The following is a 19094-nucleotide window of genomic DNA, read 5'->3' as shown; positions in this document are numbered from 1 at the left end:
CATCTTACGGTGTGTTCAAATTTCTTGGGCATTGTCTTCTATCATGACCAATGTGTCCACACTCCCGACAGTGTCTAATCCCTCGCTTCATTGCCTTTTCCTTTGCTCCCGTTACTCCTTTCGACCTTCCTTTGCACCTCACTCTCTTAGGGTCTTTCATATATTGTGTTTGAGAGCTGGACCCTCCAACTTCGTTATTACTTGGTCCATCCTTCAACAACTTCAACTTCACCTGCAAACTTTTTAGAGTCTCTAACAGTAGCTCACATCCTTCTTCACTCATTAATGCATCCTCAACCACATCTGAAGCAAGTCGAGACATTGTACTCCGCTTTATTAAAAGACCAGGATCTGCAGAGTCTTTAATTTCGTTGCCATTTGCATCTGACACCAATCCAGATTTTGCAGTTTTCTTCCACCTCTTCAAAATATATTTATCGGGCATATATTCAATCTGGTCCCTTCTGAACAATGCTAGGATGTGCTTGCAAATAATTCCAACAAATTCAAATCTTTTGCAGCTACACGATGCGTGGTCAGAATCTTTGACATATACGACTTCTGCCACTCTTGTTTCCCAATTTTTCCTTTCGCTCACGTTAAAGACAACTTTAGAAGCATCCTCTGTTTTGAGCTCTAGGAAACATGTTGTACTTTGTATTAGTTCTTGCTCAAACTTTTGAAACATTGTCCTTGTGTACAAGGTAGCCATTTGTTTGTTCATTGGCATCGGTAGAATACATTGAGCCACTTCAAATGCATCTACGTGATCAACAACTAACTCTTTTTGACATTGATGAGAAAGTGCCCTCTCAAATCGTATTATGAAATCCATCAACGAATTTCTCCTTGATATGTATTGCTTGAAAAAACCATGAGAACCTTCCGCTCTTTGGCTGCTTGACATTCCAGCGGCAAAAAATTGTCGTGCGTAGGCTGGAACCCAAGATTCCCTTAAATCAAACATTGAACTTAGCCATGGATGGTCAGTCAAACCAGCCTTTGTAACCACAATATTCCATTTTGCATCAAACTCATCCTTATTGTCAGTATCCCATATGGCTTTCTGAAATTCACGCCAATACTCCTTATAAGCAGAATGTGGTAACTTAACAGAGAACTTTGATGTGATGTGCCATATGCAAAGTCGATGAAATGTAGTCGGGAAGGCTATTGAAATCGCTATGGCCATTGCCGCATCTTGATCTGTAATGATCGTTTTAGGTTCCCCACCTGGCATGGCTTTCTTAAACTCCTCAAACATCCAAACAAACGACTCAGTCGTTTCCTTGCTCAAAAATGCGCATGCTAAGACAATTGTCTGACCATGGTTATTAACTCCCAACATTGGTGCAAATGTCAAGTCGTATCGATTCGTGTTGAATGTGGTATCGAATACAACAACATCTCCATAAAACCCATACGCCCGTCTAGAAGTTGCATCTGCCCAAAAACATCGACTAAACCTGTCATGGCCATCTCCCTCAATCTTGAAATAAAAAGCCTCATTTTTTTTTTCTGTTCAGCCATAAAATACTCGGTCACTAGTTCAACATCGTGGTTCCTCAACTTCCCATTCACACTACATTCAAGATTGTAGATATCTTTTTTGATAAAACCGATTTTATCCATTCCTCCGGATTGCACCTCAAAAATACTTACCTTCTGATGAATGGGAATATTAACTGAACCCAACTGTTTTGTGAGTACTTTTGTAGAATCTGAAATATGACGGTGTGATCTCAATAAATGCATTCTTTCTGAGGGTGTCATCTTATGATTGTGTCCCTCTGCAAAAAGAGAGATGGTATACTTCTTGCTCCCATTTGTCTTCACAACCACAATCTTAGCTTTGCAATTGCATCTACTTATTCCCCGTTGTCTTTTTCTCTCCCGAGTTTCATCTCTCCTGTATGCACCTTGTTTGCAACATACAAATTCTTTCCTCAAAATCTCTTTCTTATTTTTCCCCCAAAAGCTGGAATGAAGTCGAATACCAAAGCCAGCCAAGAATGCATATCTATTATAGAAATTGTAAACGAGGTCAAGCGAGTCAAACTTCATCCCAACTGCTGGTGTTTCCTCATTTCTTACTTCAGGAATATAAACCCTCCCATTAGCTGTTACACATTCATCACTCTCTGAGCCCCCAGACATTTTATCTACGTATATTATTGATCCACTTCTATATTACTGCATAGCAAATATTAATTCATTAATCAGTCATTACTGCATCACAACATATCAATGCATTCCACTTACACAAAACATTGCCCAAATTGACACAAAACACGCATAGCCTAACTTGTTGGATTCCAATTACACAAAACGCAAGCAAAATTTAATAATAGTTACGTCATCTCTTGTGAAATAATCTGGAAAAAATAACATTAGAACCAACATGTTCAACTAAGAACACAAATGTAATTCAAACCACCAATTACAGAACTTCACCCAATATCCTCTCCAAATGCTTACTCCTAATGTCATTAAGCCTAAGTTTAGGATCTTTTACCTACATTTCATAATTTCCCACCCTCACCAAAAACAATCAACTAAGTATATTGAATATTCATAAGGAAATGACACATTATTGATTCCACAAAAACGCATTATTGATGCCACAAATGACGAATTTCCCATCCTCACAAAAAACAAACCAAACCCAATAAAATCAATCCAGCAAGAGTGAACTTACCTCTCAAAATCAATCGAGAGCTCCGAAGTCAGTCAGCTTGAGAGAATGTGGTGGACATTAGAGAAGACTCTTATTAAAGACTCCATCTCTACCAAAATCGAGGAACAACTGCTGCTATGGCGTCTAGCTACAGAAAGAGATATGCTACTTTGCTTTCATCTGGAATCTTGTTTGCTGAATGAAAAAGAGAAGGGGTTTTCACTTGAGCCATAGGATCAAAACAGGGCAACAGCAAGGTAAGAGCCATTAATCGTCATACCGAGGATACCATAATTGCAGGCCTCCCAAGGATCTGATGACAATGGAGCGACTATAGGGTTTGGGAGCTTTGGATCCTTCTAATTGTGGGTTTGCTTTACATTCAAAAAAAGAGGATTGTGTTTTTGAGTTTTTCACAGAGAGGGAAAGAGGGAAAGATCTTTAACTGAAGTTGGGTTTCTAACATGTTAGATTTCAACCCGATTCTACATGCACCCTCTCTTAAAAACTCACCATTGGATGAAATCCAACAGCTCTTACATATCCCTCAAAAACACCCCTTATAACTTTCCACTCACTATAGAAGCTCCCGTACCTGATTGACTCAACTTTGGATTTGAGCGAAATTACCGTATCGCAAACGGACTTAAGATGGAGATCCTTACAGGAGTGAGCTTTAGTGTTTTGCTTTCCCGAAGCTGTCTTGAGTAAATATGGAGCCGTGAAGTTCTAAGACTCCACTCTCTTGTTTTTTTCTTGCATGCAAAATGAAAACAAACAATATTGCTACTTTCTTGTTTTGGTCTTTCACGTGGTGGCATCTCCTCCACGACAATATTATTTCCTTCCTTTTGTTTTCCTTCTTTTTTTTTTTTTTTTTTTTTTTTTTTTTTTTTTTTTTTTTTTTTTTTTTTTTTGCTTTGGTGCAGCTTTATTGTCACTGAATTTGCTGACCACTTTGTTGGTAGAGACCAAATTGTTGACCTCTTAAACATCAACGAGTCGGCATGTCTCATGTCTTGGAGCCCTTTAACAATTCATGAGCTGTTTTTCCTTCTTTTTGGCTGACACTCACGAAAAGAAAGGTTGATCTCTTCTGTTCGCTGGAGGGTCAATCCAAAATCAAAGCATGTGATACACACAAACATTGCTCATTTTGGATTATGATGAAGATCCTTAGTTGGCTGTTTTTGACAGTGGGTTGAACACCCCAGCCTTGATTTATTATTTTTACTCTGCCAGCAAATAGATATTTTCTGTGGTTGCAATTAGAGCTTGCCAAAATGGTGCTTTGGTCTTGCGGCACTTTTTTTCCTTATTGCACAGCATATCATGGCTCCACAATTTGTACAGAAGCTTTTATACCCAAACATGGGGGACTTCGGAGGAGCATGGAGATTCGTTCGGCAGAGCATTATTGACTTACGGTTTTTATACCCAAGCATGGATTGCTATCCGTTTGTTTGATTGCGGGCTGCCGCCCATGATGGATTGGTAATCCATATAATTTCGTTTATGGATTTAATACCCAAGCACGGAGGTTCGCTCGGGCAGAGCATTATTGACTTGCAGGTTTGCACCCAAGCATGGATTGCCATCTATTTATTTGATTTGCGGATTGCCACCCATGATGGATTGATAATCCATATAATTTGGTTTGTGGGTTTCATTCCCAGGCACGGAGACTTCAAGAGAGGAACTTTGTTGAAGATTCAAAAAACATAAATGTGTTGAGCCGAAGAGTCTCACCTTCTTGAATTGAAACTGGCAGTTTCATTGATTTGGAGCATTTGGTTTGCTCTGTTGCAGAAGCTTCTTTTTTTTTTTTTTTTTTTTCTCCAGCCTCACGGCTGCCTCTCCTGCCTTTGTCTTCTTCTAGGCCTCCTCCCTTTTTTTATTTTCTCTCCTCCCTTTCCTCTTGTACCTCCTCCTCCTCCTCCTCCCCCCCTTTACCTCTGTACGTTCATGTCTTTTATAGGCAAAAGATGAACAGCAGTGGGGAAGCACGTTTGCTAAGTGGGCAGCTTCTCTGCTGCATGGCGTTGTAAAGGATAAACACGATCTCTTCCCACCTTTTATTTTTCTCATTTGTTTTATTTTATATTTCTTTTCAAAACTGACCTTATCTCCTTTTTAATTTCCAGAAGGAACAATCAGCAGCCTTAAAGATCAACCTTCACGTCTTGGGTTTTTATCCTGGGCCCCTTTTCTTGACTTGTAATATTTTTTGTGTTCAACACCAACGAAGGGCCAAGCCCAACATCCAAATATTTGGAGTTCCCATACCACCCACCTTGGTGGATGGTCAACCAACTCTAGAATTCTAAAAACTCAAGGGACACGAGGTTCCACAAGATGTCAAGAAGAAATCTCGAAGGTCCAATCCCAAGCCACGGATTCACACCCAAGATTTCCGGTGGTCAATGTGTATGTGACGGAGGCCTCACAAGGAAACAAATCAAGGAGATTGATGATAGTTCATAATATTCCAAAACAAGAGAGAATCAAGCAATCAGAATATTTCAACCAATGTAATCCCACGGATTCAAGGGGCTGAAAAGGAAAGATTTTTAAAAGGGTTGTCATTTGGCCATTAATGGCTAGCCTATGGACTGACGAATGCCTTATATAAACCTCACCAGATGAAGACAGAAGACACACAACATCAGACAAACAAACCTATTCTTCGTCTTGCACTTTTCTTTTCCTACACTTAAGATTTTACTTTTCATGCACTTAGTATAACGAGTTCTTCCTTTTCTTAGTGTAAGTTTGAATGACTCGTTCAATTTATATTTTCTTGTCATTTATATTTAAGTTTATTTCAATTGCTTTACTTTTCATTGTTATTGCATTTCAATTAAGTTTAATTTCAAGTTCTTTTACTTTATCGTTCTTATTTCTTTCATTTCGTTCTTATTTTATTTATCGCTTTGATTCATTTTATCTTTAATTCTTTCTTTACGTTATTTATCTTTCACACTTTACTTTACGCATTTGTCTTTAAATTTTATTAATGTTTAAGCACATTTACTTTACGCACTTGTTCTCTGTTTCATTACGTTTCACATTCCATCTACATCTCTACCCACTCCACATCATTTCGTCGCTCACATAAAGCCTTGACCCCGAGGTAGTGAAAGAACCTAGGCCGAGAGGAGGTTCCTTGCTCGGCCGAACAATCGTTTGATTAAAGTCAGATCTCGGACGCAACATACACTTACATTCCATCCAAGCCAAATTCGTGGCTTGGTGGTAGCACGCCCCACACTCAAAAAATAAGAAGGATCAAAAGTTCCTTCCGTCGGCCGCCTCAGCCGAAAAGAGGGAAACAGTTATATTTATCTTTTATACTAATTTGTTGACGAGTAAATAATAAATAGGGTTAATGTAATAACCCAAAATAAAATATCTAAAAAGAAACAAAATATCTAAAAAGTAAGGATAATATCTTCTAGCGAAAAGACGATTTTGCCCTCACATAATTTAATAGAGAAAAAGTTGACTTTTTGATTGAGAAATAATTTGGGGATTCCGCTTGCGCCGTTGCGTAGAGCACAGCGAAATGAGTCCGTAGACACGGAGTAGACTCGAATCGGAGTTGTAACGAAAGAGTTATGGTCAAAAGAGTCTTAGTGGCATAACCGTAAATATTTCAAAGTTGCATCTATAAAACCCAGCAGCTCTCTCTCTCTGCGCGAAAACGGGCCGCCGCCTTCCAGAGATTGCTGGCACCGCCTCCGAGCACCAATGGCCGCCGGACCGGTGGCGTTGGAACCGCCATCGAGTCCCCTACCTTTTCCGACCGACCTCCACCCTTGGGCCGCCCGGAGCTGGTCGGAAAGTCATGATTTCCAACGGATGTTCACCCGAGTTCACCCGATCTTCCAGCTCGATTTTCTCCTTCGTTTCTTCACCAAATCAATCGAGCAAGGCACCAAAGGTCTGATCGACCCGCAGCCGGGACCTTCGAAGAGACAAATTAGCTCGGACCATCTGTGAGTGGACTTTCTTTCATAAATGATTTTATCTAAATGAGTTATATAAATGATTTATATAACTGAGTTTACTTAATGATTTTATCGTGATTTTATATAAATAAGTTTTATAAAGGAGTTTATCTGAATAAGTTTTATTATGTTTTCGAGCATGATTAGTACAGAAATAGTTCCATAGTTTTGCGCTGCTTACTTACACTTGCTAAAGAGTTATAGAAAACAGAGTTTGGGGCTTATGGCAGATGAAATAGCAGCACAATTTGAGATTTCAGTTATTAATCAGATTTTTCTAAAGGAATTTATTTTAAAACCACCTCGTACCCATTTTCTTTGGTGATTACCCACAGTTGGACCGATGTCTACGGACATCCAGTCCGATTTCAGTTTATGTCAGTGCACTTGACTTTGCCTCACGAGTTTCGGGGACGCTCGGACCGTGAGTGCCAGGATTTGCGGCTCGGCAGACTTGGTGTCCCGAGACCTGCTAGGATTGCGGCTCGGCTGACTCTGTGTCCCCGAGAACTGCCAGGATTGCGGATCAGGCTGACTACGGTCCCCTGCATCCTGCCTGAGCGACTCGAGCTGACTTAGTATCATCGAGGACCTGCCGGCAGATCAGGCTAATCATAGTCCCCTGATTTCACCAGTTTGCGGCTCGGGTGAACTGCGTGGCGCCCGAGACCTGCCAGGGGAATTGACGGACATGACAGGGGTACAAATAGGTGGTATTTTTCAGAGGATTTGAGTTTTCTTTTATTCAAGTATGACTTTCAGTTATTTTATATTAGTTTCTTAATATTCGTGCATTTATATCCTTACATATTGGTTCAGTTATACAAGCACAGTCATCAGTAGGTTTTTACATGCTTATTTGAATACTCTATATTGAAATATAGACAAACCCTCGATTTAGATCTATTCTTATTTCTTTAATGGGGGTTATTATGTTTATAAAAATTGTTTTCAATAACATTGTTTTTGTCCACTCACATTTTCAACTTGTTTTTCGCCCCCAGGCCGTAGAAGTACGCGGGATCCACCACCGGGCCATTCATAGCTTCCGCGCCTTAAAGTCAGGTAGAGTGTTGTAGAAAATCCTTACAACCTGAAAAATTTAGAAAATACTATGATATCTAGTTGAAACTGAGAAACTAGAATTGAGATTGGTTACTTGAGATATTCTGGCAGTTGGTGTGAATTTATTGATTGTTTAACAGGTGAAAAATTTTGGGATTGGTCAAAATACAGGGGAGACTCTGCCGAAATTTCGGCAGAAGTCTAAGGGAAATCTGAAAAGAATTTGAGACGAGAAGGGTAAAAAGGTCTTTTGTGCCCGACATTCGCCAAATGTCGGACACGCACAAGATTCGACTCGGATTCCAAAGCGGAAATTGGGTCGGGTCCTGTCAGTTAATGACCTAAATGGTCCCCCAACTATTGCTCCATTATCATTTTGGTCCACCAACTAAAATTTTCAATTCAAACGTCCTTAAACTTTTTATTTTGTTCCAAGATGGTCCTTCCGTGACAGATTCCGTTACTTCTGATCACACGATGGCCACGTGACTGAGTTTTGAAGGGTATATGCGACTTTTTGAGAAGCTCTATCGAAGGGTATGACTAAAATGGTCCCTCAACTATTACTCCAGTATCATTTTGGTCCACCAACTAAAATTTTCATTTGAACCGTCCTTCCATTTTTTTTTTTTTTGGTATCAAGATGGTCCTACCGTCAAAGTCCGTCAATTTTATCGTTATTTATTTTTGTATTTATCTTATTTTAAAAATTTTAATTAATTTAAACAATAGAGAAAAAAATATTACATTTTAAGTCCATGTCATAAAAAAGAAAAAGCCATGTTGGTGGTGAGATTCAATTTTTTCAATTCTAAAATTAGGTACAAGTTCCTATAATAGTTTCCTTTAATTTTTAATTATTGTTTGCTCTTTTAAAAAATTTGTTATTATATATATATATGTGATTTTAATTAATTTAAACAATAGAGAATTTTTTAAAGTTTTATAATAGTTCCTTGATACAAAAAAAAATAAAAAAGAGTTGAAGGATGTTTGAATTGAAAATTTTAGTTCGTGGACCAAAATGATAATGGAGCAATAGTTGGTGGACCATTTAGGTCATTAACCCTAATAAATAAATATGTTTCATAATCATTCATGTCGTTCTTTTTTTCTTTCAAGAACAACCAATTCTTCCCCTAACGACGTGAAAATAGTCTCATCAAAATGATACCAAGAATGTCATAAGTATTGTCCTTCAAGGACCTTAAGTCATGTCATAAGTATTGTCCTTCAAGAACTTGATTGCATTCGGCGTGCATTATATTTAATATTGACATGTTAATGGGTTGTCCTTCTGGGACTTTAATTTATGCAATGTATTATCAATGTATTCAACTTGCAATTTTCAGAATTTGCATTGTATTTAATCATTCAGAAATATATACATATCAAGATGATTCAAGCCTTTCCTGTAGAGTGGTCTTTTGTATATAATTCAAGTCATTCTTCTTGAACGATATTTGGTACATAATGCAAGTCGTTCTTCTGGAACACTCTTTTGTACATAAAACATGTCATTCTTATGAAACGATTTCTTGCATGCCATTCTTCCAGAATGGTCTTATCTTCTCATTTTGTGCTTTGAACTACAGGTTCAAATTAAATATAAAAATAATTAAAATTAAGGACCAAGGAACTTGAAAGTTCCAATTAGAATTTGGTTACAATATTTTGATTCCATTGTGAAAAACATGATAAAGATATAATTTAAAAAAAATGTTTGGTTCTGAACTTCAGGTTCAATTAAAATGTTATATATGTTATGCTAGAACTACAGGTGCTTGACAAGGTATAAACTGCGGGTTCATATTAATATTAATCTCAATAAAAATGATGAACTTTGGATATATATTAACATATATTTGGAACTTCAGGTTCGAGTACATATATCAAATTTAAAAAGAATATTTGGTTTTGAACTTCAGGTCCAAAGCTATATCAATATGATATTGTTCGAGGAAATAAAATAAAACGATAATAAATAAAAAATTAGAAAACATGAAATCACTACAAGAAAAAAGTTATTTAACAACGCACATTGTGCGTTGTGAAAACGTATTGACAACACACGGCGCACGTTGTTGAAGCCGATGTCGTTAAAAGCTCCATGGTTTTCAATGATGCGCTTTGCATGTTGTCCTTGATTTGATCGCGTGTTGTAAACAACAGTAATGGCAATGCACACATGTTGTAAAAGTATAGAACAAGAATGTGTTCTCGTGTTCGTGTATGTCAGATTGACAACGTTCATGCGCGTGTTGTTGTTTTACATTTCAACAACACTCTTTGCACGTTGTGATATTAAATATTATTACTTTTAATATTATTTTTAGAATTACTTTATAACAATACAATCTATCCAAGTATAACTATTTTCTTCCTTTTCAACCATAAGATAGCCAGGAATAGAGAGTTTTCATTAAGAAAAATAATAGCTCCATACATATTAGAAAGATCAACAAATCCATTGTCAAGTTACATTTGTCCAAATGGAAATGAAGGGAAATTGTACTGTCAGAGTAATTAAACTTCAACATTCTGTTAAGCATGGTCTAGCAAACTGATTAGTTACATTTCAAAGTCTTGAAGCACCTGAAGAGATCCAAGAACCAAGCATCCAAGCAAGAATGTGCACCTGTGGAAACTCACTTGATTGCGATTTTGCTCCTGTGTCGTTATCTGGTAAAAAATTCCAGAAGATTATGAGCAAATAAAAAAAATAGTTATAACCAAAATAATAAAATAAATAATAACAAATTATTCCAATAAGAAGTCTACTGTCAAAACAAATACTTGCATAACCTATAATGTATCTCCATGAAAAGCTATGAATATATATATATATATATATAATTCTTTTTGGAGATTTTACTGCACATATCTATTCTAGTACAAACTAGCTATTAGCATGCAACTCTGGGCAACATTTTGCCAAGTCAAGGTGAGATTATGCCAAAAACTGTAAGACATTCACTTTACCACAAAGTAACACTATATACAAGTACCGCACCATGCATCATATTAAAGATCTTGTCATCCACTGCCTATAAGATGCCTCACTTGATAAACGAATCAACCAACCCCCATTACACTACCATAATTCTTCTTCACAATCTAATTTCAAAATACATCTTTCCCACTACCTATTATCACGTCAATTTCCCCATATACTGCAAGATTCAGCAACATTTAAAACAAATTGTAACCCAACCAACCAAGTGGTATCCACAATTGCCTTGACCATTCCATTCAAAGAAATGGTGGATTTTGTAAAACAGTTTTTAAGCTATAAGTGAAGGGCCAGTAAATGAAGACATTAACATAACATTTTAACATACAAATACAATTAAGATTTCAGGACATTGTAATAGACAGATGTAATCAGGGTAAGTAGGCAACTAAATCTCAGAGAGTGACCCAACAAAGAGATCATATATAACAACCTCAATAGAAGTGCAAGGAATCCAACAATGATAATGAAAAAATTAATCACACCAAAATGCACAGCATGCTCCATCTGCTTCAGTCACTAAATTCAAATTTCCTCAAGATTTTCCCCAAAAAATGACATCTATGTGAACCCATAAACTATACACAATAAAGGATGAACAGAAACATTAAGGAATGAACATTGCACCAGAGTTAGCAGCTGCAAACATAAACTATAATCCAGAGTGCTTAAGCAGAAAAATCACAGACTGAATTGATTGAAAGTCTTGTGTTTACAATATTGTTGACCTTATTCTTGTGGAGGGCTTTGATGGGTCTACATAGAGCTGAATAGCAGACAAATAAGGAACATAGTACATAACAGAGTCACTCCCATTTTGTGACCCATGCACCGTACGCACTCCAGTCCTTGAAAGACTCCCATAAATCTCCATGTACAAAGTAGGGATGTAACTCTGGCTCATGAGTCCTCCATCTCCTCACGCTTGTCTATCCATCACCAAAATGGGACCTCATGAGAAAAGCATGTATAATTACAGTAACAATAAATATTATACCAGGTAGAAAACTTGAAAACCCAATATGTATAATTCTTCAAGTAGAAAACTTTAACTAAAGTTAGACAGACAAGTTGTATTGAGCTCAGTTTGGAGTGTTTAGAAGTGATAAAGATAACCCAATACTCATAGTACTTTCTCATCTTCCTCTGATTCTAAAAATAAATAGTATACATGTACACATACATGTCTCTTCTTCAGTTAGACTCTCATAGTACTTTATAAATCTCTCCTCTGAAGGTGAAATAACACACAAGATTCAACAAAATGGCAAGACAAAAAAAAAAATAGAAAATATAAAGAACAAAAAATAAATAAATAAATAAACCCAGGAGATTTGTACCATTCCAAAACCCTTTATCTGTTAATGCCTTTGTAAAAATTTACAATTTAGGTTATACACAAGAATTCATATAAAGCAAATCGAAGATATAAATAAGCTACAAATCAAACATAACCCAAATGAAAATTAATCCCTAATCTTCAGTAACAAGGACAAAAAGGGAACTCAATTACCCGATTGCAGATATTGAAGATGAGCAACTCCAAATCAAAGCGAGACAATGGTCTGCGTCTGTGCAGTGGAGTGTGACATCGAGTAGGCGGCGAGGGCGGTCCTCAGATGCCCAGCCCTAAAAGTTACTGATGAGAGAGAGAGAGAGAGAGAGAGAGAGAGAGAGAGAGAGCTTCTGCCATGGAGGCTTGAGGGTCCAACATTCCTGGCTCTTTGACGTGCAGTATATGTCGTGACCACCACCTTGACCTCGTACATTATGAAAGTTTGACACCCCAACATTCTGACTGCCCGGGTCTGCTATAATATTATTGTTACGAATCTGGAACCTGTTGCTGCCTCCTCCTCTCTGATCGCGCCTATCCATATTCACCTGAGGAAGCTCTTGTTGAGTTCTTTCTCCTTGGGGCTCTTGTAAAAAAAGTGTTCTAGGACGACCAAGAAAGCGGTTACTACTCTTGGGGGTTGTTGCTAGTTTAGTTCTTCAACTTCAGTTCGAGAACCTTAGGCATAAATTTCATAAATGGACAACATATTAATTTAAACTAATTACATAAATTCCTTAGGCATACGCACATAGAATCACATCAAGGAGAAGATCTTGAATCAAATAAAAATATTAATTATAATAGTACATGCCTGCCATTGATGAAAGCTCAACCAAAGCCTTCTACTCTCTGTAGAATTAAGAGTTTAACACGTTGTCCATTTGAATTAAGAGTTTAAGTCCCTACCCTTTTCCTCAAGTGCTCGATAGCTAGCTGATTGCAAAGTAAAAGTGGGCATATGGTGACGAAGAAAAAAAGTATGAGTGGGTTGGAGAGTCTAACACATTGTATATATAATATTATGAAACGGTTTAGTGTCAATTGAGTGGAGTAATTGTAATATAGGAAGAGTTAGTATTCCAATTGTTTTTTGTTTGGGAATTGAAACGCGTGGATTGAAACATGTTGTGAAGTCATATATTTTTGTTTTTCTTACTATGTCTATGTACAGGGGCAAGTAGGATTAGGGAAAAGGGGGAGGGTCCTCCTCCTTCTGTTGATTCAGAGATGAACTCAAGACCTCGTCTCATTGCACACTTTGCTGGGATCCGGATCCTCTGCTATGATTTTCTCTGCCATGATCTGCTTTACTTTTGTTTTCCATATGTCACCCCATTAAAATTTAATCTGAGGGACTTAAAAATTGACACATCATCCTTCAAACGAAAACCCAATTTACTTCTAATTTAAGAATATAAAAAAAAACCCATAATCCAACTAACGGCAAAGTTAACATCATGTCCTCTTTCTTCTCTTCCTTCTTCCTATCTCACATATGTTTTTTCTTTTTTTTACTCAATCCCTGTCTTGCGTCCTGTTCTTTTTTTTTTTTTTTTTTTTTTTCCCTTCCTCATGTCTCTGCCCCAAAATCTTATCTCTCACACCAAGCCTTCATTTCTCCAAAACCTCTACAATCACAATCCCTTCTCTTTCCCCTATCAAAAGAAAAATCATGTTTTAAGAGAGATTGTTTTTGTACATTTGTATTACTATTATTGTAGGTGGTGGGATATTTGCGTTTCTGGGCTTTATGGTGAAGTGGCAGCCTTCTCCGAATTCCAGCAACTAAATTTGTGATGAGGCTTCAAAATCTAATGCCTTTTGTAATTTTTCAGATAGTTGACCAACTTATTCATTTTTAACCTAAAAATCTAATATGTTTATAAAGCTTCCTAAGAAACAAGAAAAAGAAGAATAAATTCTTGTTTTTCATTTCTGGGTAAAGCCAAGAAGTTCAATAATTGATAATTGTTAATATGTTTTGTCACGTTGGTGAGAGATGAGATTTTGGGGCATAGTCAAGAAGAAGGGGGGAAAAAAAGGACAAGACGTGGAGGGCGTGAGACAGGAAGAAGAAAGAAAAAAGAACATAACGTTAACTTTGCCGATAGTTGGATTAGGGTTTTTTTTTTCCTTTTTTAAGTAGGAGGAAATTGGATTTTTGTTTCAAGGATGATGTGTCAATTTTTAAGTTCCTTAGATTAAATTTTAATGAGATGGCATATGGAGAACAAAAGTAAAGCAGAATCAAGACAGAGAAAATCATAGCAGAGGATCCGGATCCAACCTTGCTGAGCCTTCTCTACGTGAGTCTCTCCTGATTTGCTACTTTGACTTCCTATTTTCTCTTCTTTTTTCTTTTTTTTAATATGAAACCTTCCTTCTTCTTTTTTCAAAACATAGTGACTCATAATTAATTCCACACAAAAAATAAAAAAAACAAAAACAAAAACAAAAAAAATAAAAACTAGAAAAATAAAGAAGTGCAGTATTATTAGAGTGTAGACCGCAGTTAAAATTTTGTTTTTGTTTTTCTGATTTGGAACAACTTGTTGCTACAAAGAAGCTTACTCACCTTATGGCATGTGTTCAGACCAAAATTAACATGGTTTAATTTCTACAGTCAAAGGCCCAACATTGTAATTAACTTAGGCCCAACCACTAAGAGCTTTTCCAATGTCTAAAAAGGCCCAATGGGCGCTTCCTCAGCCCAAACCCTTTGGATGGAAGCCAGTCGCGAACATTAGCGCATGGTCAACAACTGCTTCAGACACATTGTGTAGGGGTGGGCATTCAAACCGGAAAGCCGAGCCAAACCACATTGAAAAAAACCTAAATGAAAAAAAAACCGAGTTCACCAAAAAGTCAACAATCGGTCAAAAACTAAATCGGACCGGTTTGGATTGGTTTTGATTCTAGTTCTATGTCTTCAAAAACCGGATTGGGCAGAACCGAACCGGTCAAATTAAAATATATATAATGTCAATATTTATTTATATTCAATGCTATATTTTTAATCTCATAACTAATATTTATTCGAGTTCAATTTCAAAACATCTCTCTTCTAGCTTTAATATTTATTTTTTTATGAAATTGAATAATTTATTAATTTTCAAGTCAAAAAAATAAAATTTATGTTGAAATTGTATTAAAAAATAATAATTTTAATAATCTGGTTCGGAACCGAACCAAACCAGATGAATAGTACCAGATCGGTTTTAATTATAAACAAAAACAGATCCAAACCAAACTGTGCCCACCCCTAACATTGTGTCTTACGCTACAGTATTTCACTTTGGACAGAATCCGGAGCTATTATTTCCCATCAGACAGAAACTGTCCAAAGCTATAGTAGAAACCAATTAGTGTGTCTATGACCAATCCAAATGGTTTTTAATTACAGATCATAGTGAAATCATGAATACCCAGAATTCTAAATGAATTAGTTAGTTAGCAGTCAGTGCTAACTAATTGATAAAGGTGCGGGTTGAGCTTTGGGTTGAAAACAATTCAAACCCGCTGTCATGCATTCATTTGCTCCAAGAAACAATAAAGAAACCTAAATGAGCAGAGAATATTTAGGCCGTGATAGATAAAGAACTATAAAATATCAAAGCTGACCAATTAGAGCGCATTTGCCCATCAATTACAATATTCAAACCACATGAAAGGTGCCTTCACAACCGCATTGCTCCCAACTTATCCACTTGGAAGTCATAATCAACCAGCCATTCCTATTGCAGAAAACCTTGAAGCTAATAAATAGAGGAAGAAAGCTCAGTATCAAGGGCATCAAACATCAAATATCGAATCATTCAAACCTATTTTGAACAACCTTCAAAATACGTTTACTCTTGATAGCCTTGAAGTAACCCAGATTCAAACACTTGCGAAGCGTCTCACAGTTGATCACCAAGGCCAAGACTTGACTTGAATCGAATCTCTTTGAGTCTTTGAATTCCTAGTTGACAGCTCCTGATAGGAATTCTAAACAATAACATTGTATTCAAACTTACAATAATATCAGCACTGTTCTCATCAAAAACTTTATCTTCATCATTAATTTTTCTTTTTCATCTTTATTCGTGTGTTGATAAACATGCTCAAACATCAGTCTTCTCTCCTTTCTCTTTCACCTATGTAAGAAAATTTGATATAGAAAGAATCATTAGCTCATAAAAATAAAAAAATAATACAAAATGCAACAGCATAAATCATTAGAAAGCCAACCACCTTCTAGTGTTCTTACCACATTTCTCAACTAAGGAAATGATGTGCGACCAGTCCTATGTAGCACCTCCTTGTGCACGATTGACCTTATTCGTCTCAGAAGATTCCTATATTTATTAGCTAAGTGGGGGGTAAACTTATCAGTGATGGCTAAGGGTTGTTCATCAGTGTCATATTTAACTTACCATTTATGCTTCAGTCGACACTTCCAATCCTTCCATCTATTACCAATTACCTTTAGGCAATGGAATCTATCTGCCTCAGGAGAATCTATATTTTTCTACAAATATAACATTTTAAGTATCAATCAAACTCAATACACATACATTATCACAAATTAGGACTTGCGTACAGTGATATCCTTCCAAATGTCGTCTAATATATCATCAAGCATGTCATTTCATGTGGGGGCTTTTTCGTTCCGGCAGCTACTGATGGGCCTAGGCTCCTATAAAGAGCCAAATGTGTGAAATTGCCCCTGAGTCTGAGTTCAAGAATCAGACCCCAAGAGTGCTTCGAAAGGGTAGCTGAGCCTTAGGAAATGCCTTGGTTTTCTTCACTAATGAAACCAACAATTGCTTACAGATAAATATTTAGGCTTGGCATGAGAAGCTTGTGGCATGGAGTTAAACATTCGTGAGTTTAGCATGAGAGAGAGAAGGCTTGGGTTTCCGATGAGAAACAGAGGCTCGAAGTAAGGGAAAGAGAGAGTTTTTGGGAGAACAGGGGAGATAGGAAGAGATGAGGAAGAGGAATGTGGTGGCTTGAGTAAGTTTCCAGTAGCTCGACGAAAGCTTCATCAAGCTCTGTAGCTTGATAGAAGAGAAAAAGGGAAGCAATGGAAGAACATGGCTTGAAATCAAATGGTTCGAAGGATGAGAGGTGAAGCTTGCTCTCTTTGGATGTGTTTATCGAAAAGAAAGGAAGAAGATAGAAGCATGGGTGGCTTTAGTAGATTTTCAGCAGCTTGACGAAAGCTTCGTCAGGCTCTTGGGTTGCTTGACAGAAGAGAAAATGGGAAGAGATGGAGGAATATGGCTCGAAATTGAAGTGTTACAGGGATGAGAGATGATGCTTGCTCTCTCTGGATATGGGTTTTGGGAGAGAGGGAGGAAGAAGATGGAAGAACAAAGCATGAAATTGAAGGTTTCTAGAGGGGATGCTTGCCTCGATGAGTTGTTTTTGCTGGGTAGAAAGTGCCTCCTTTTATAGGCGCTAGAACACTCAATTTTATCAAGCCACTCTCTCCCCTTTTCCTTTACTTTCTTCCATTCCATCTTATTTGGTGAAACCTTCCCAGCCTGAGCATGTAGGCATGAAACTTTTTAGAGTTCCAAGACCTTCATGCAGCTAGACTTCTCCACGTGGGTGAGGCGCCACTCACTTTTCCTTCTTGTTTTCTCACCAAAGCTTGCAGAGAAAAGAATGGGTAAGGGTGCTGGCCAAAAAGGTGATTTACTTCTATCAGCACATGGGTTTGCTTGGTTTTGGTGGTTTGGCTTCGATCTGGTTTTAACAAAGATGGTGGATATTTTCACGATGTTGGATATTTTATAAGGTGATGGGCTGGGCTATTTTGTTTTCTCTCTCATGCTTACCCATATGTTTGGGCTCAAGGAATGGGCTTGAGTTTTGGTGCTCCCAAGCAGCCCAAAACTTCCACTCATTGGACAATCAATGGGCCTCGTAAATACTCGTAACCATCCATACCACAACCCACTTAGCAAGCCCCAGGCATTTGCGTGGCTTGGGCTGACTTAAGCTTGTAGCGTGGCGTGTTGCTTATTTACTTGGCGTTGCACGTGTGCAAGCACATATGACGAACTCTTGCGTATCCAAGTTAGGTTTCTTCCCAAGTTAGGTGTTTGGGCACAGCCTTGGATTTTTTGGGCCTCAACAGATTCCAAGCTGTGAACTAAACAATAATGCATTTGCTTTAACTGGCTTCCACTCAGGATCAAATGAAACATGCAATATGTTTCCAGTCTCCCATTGAGGAATACTTCGAGCAGCACCATTTCCTTTACTGATATCCTCAGATTCCATTTGCCCTAGTAATTATGTATTTGAATTTTTTTTACTAATGAAAAATATCATTAAATAAAATAAAGATAATGATTTTAAGCACATCAGAATCTCTCCGGTTGGGTTGTCAAAGGGTCATCCTCAGAAGCAACAATATTGCAGAGATAGTTGAGAAATATCATTAAAATGGACATAACAAAAACACTCCAACTCCAAATCCTCTGCTGCCTCCATGGCAGCCCTGATTCTGTTCTGCATCTACTGTACCATTACCATCTTACTGATTGCCTCTACATCTCATGGTCCTCTACATCTCATGGTCACCCATTTCTTTCTTTAATACTTTTTCCTCTATTTTCTATTTCAAAACCCAAAGATTTAGTTCATTCTCTCAATCTTTTCCACAAACAAGAACCCAAAAATTCCCAAAAAAAAAGAACCATAAACAAAAAGTTATACTGCCTGAATATCAATCAATCCACTTGAAATTCACAAGGTTTCCTTGTGGGTTATTATGTTTTTCTTCCGATTGATGAAGTCGTTACCACTAAGGTGAGGCTGCCTTCGTCAATCAATGACTATCTCACATCAACGGGTGAACCACCTACACCAACAGAGTCCGGAGGCACTGATATATGCACCCAGTTGAAACCGTCATCATCCATTGCCTGAAAGTTGTCGAAAACAAAGCATCGTAGAAATCTTCGCTGAATATGCCATCTCTTGTTGGCGAAC

General features: G+C 37.4%; 1 long non-coding RNA gene across 1 annotated transcript; it reads right to left on the bottom strand.

Moving 5' to 3' along the window:
* Positions 1 to 11187: 11187 nt before the first annotated feature.
* On the bottom strand, positions 11188 to 12465 carry LOC117612448. The gene is made up of 3 exons (XR_004583404.1): positions 12279 to 12465; positions 11949 to 11996; positions 11188 to 11694 (listed from the first exon to the last, which is right to left on the bottom strand). It is a non-coding gene; the product is annotated as an uncharacterized LOC117612448 (long non-coding RNA).
* Between the last annotated feature and the right edge of the window lie 6629 nt (positions 12466 to 19094).

The sequence above is a fragment of the Prunus dulcis genome, unplaced genomic scaffold (assembly GCF_902201215.1).
Source record: "Prunus dulcis unplaced genomic scaffold, ALMONDv2, whole genome shotgun sequence".
Classification (NCBI taxonomy): Eukaryota; Viridiplantae; Streptophyta; class Magnoliopsida; order Rosales; family Rosaceae; genus Prunus; species Prunus dulcis.
This window is presented reverse-complemented; position numbering and strand designations above follow the sequence as displayed.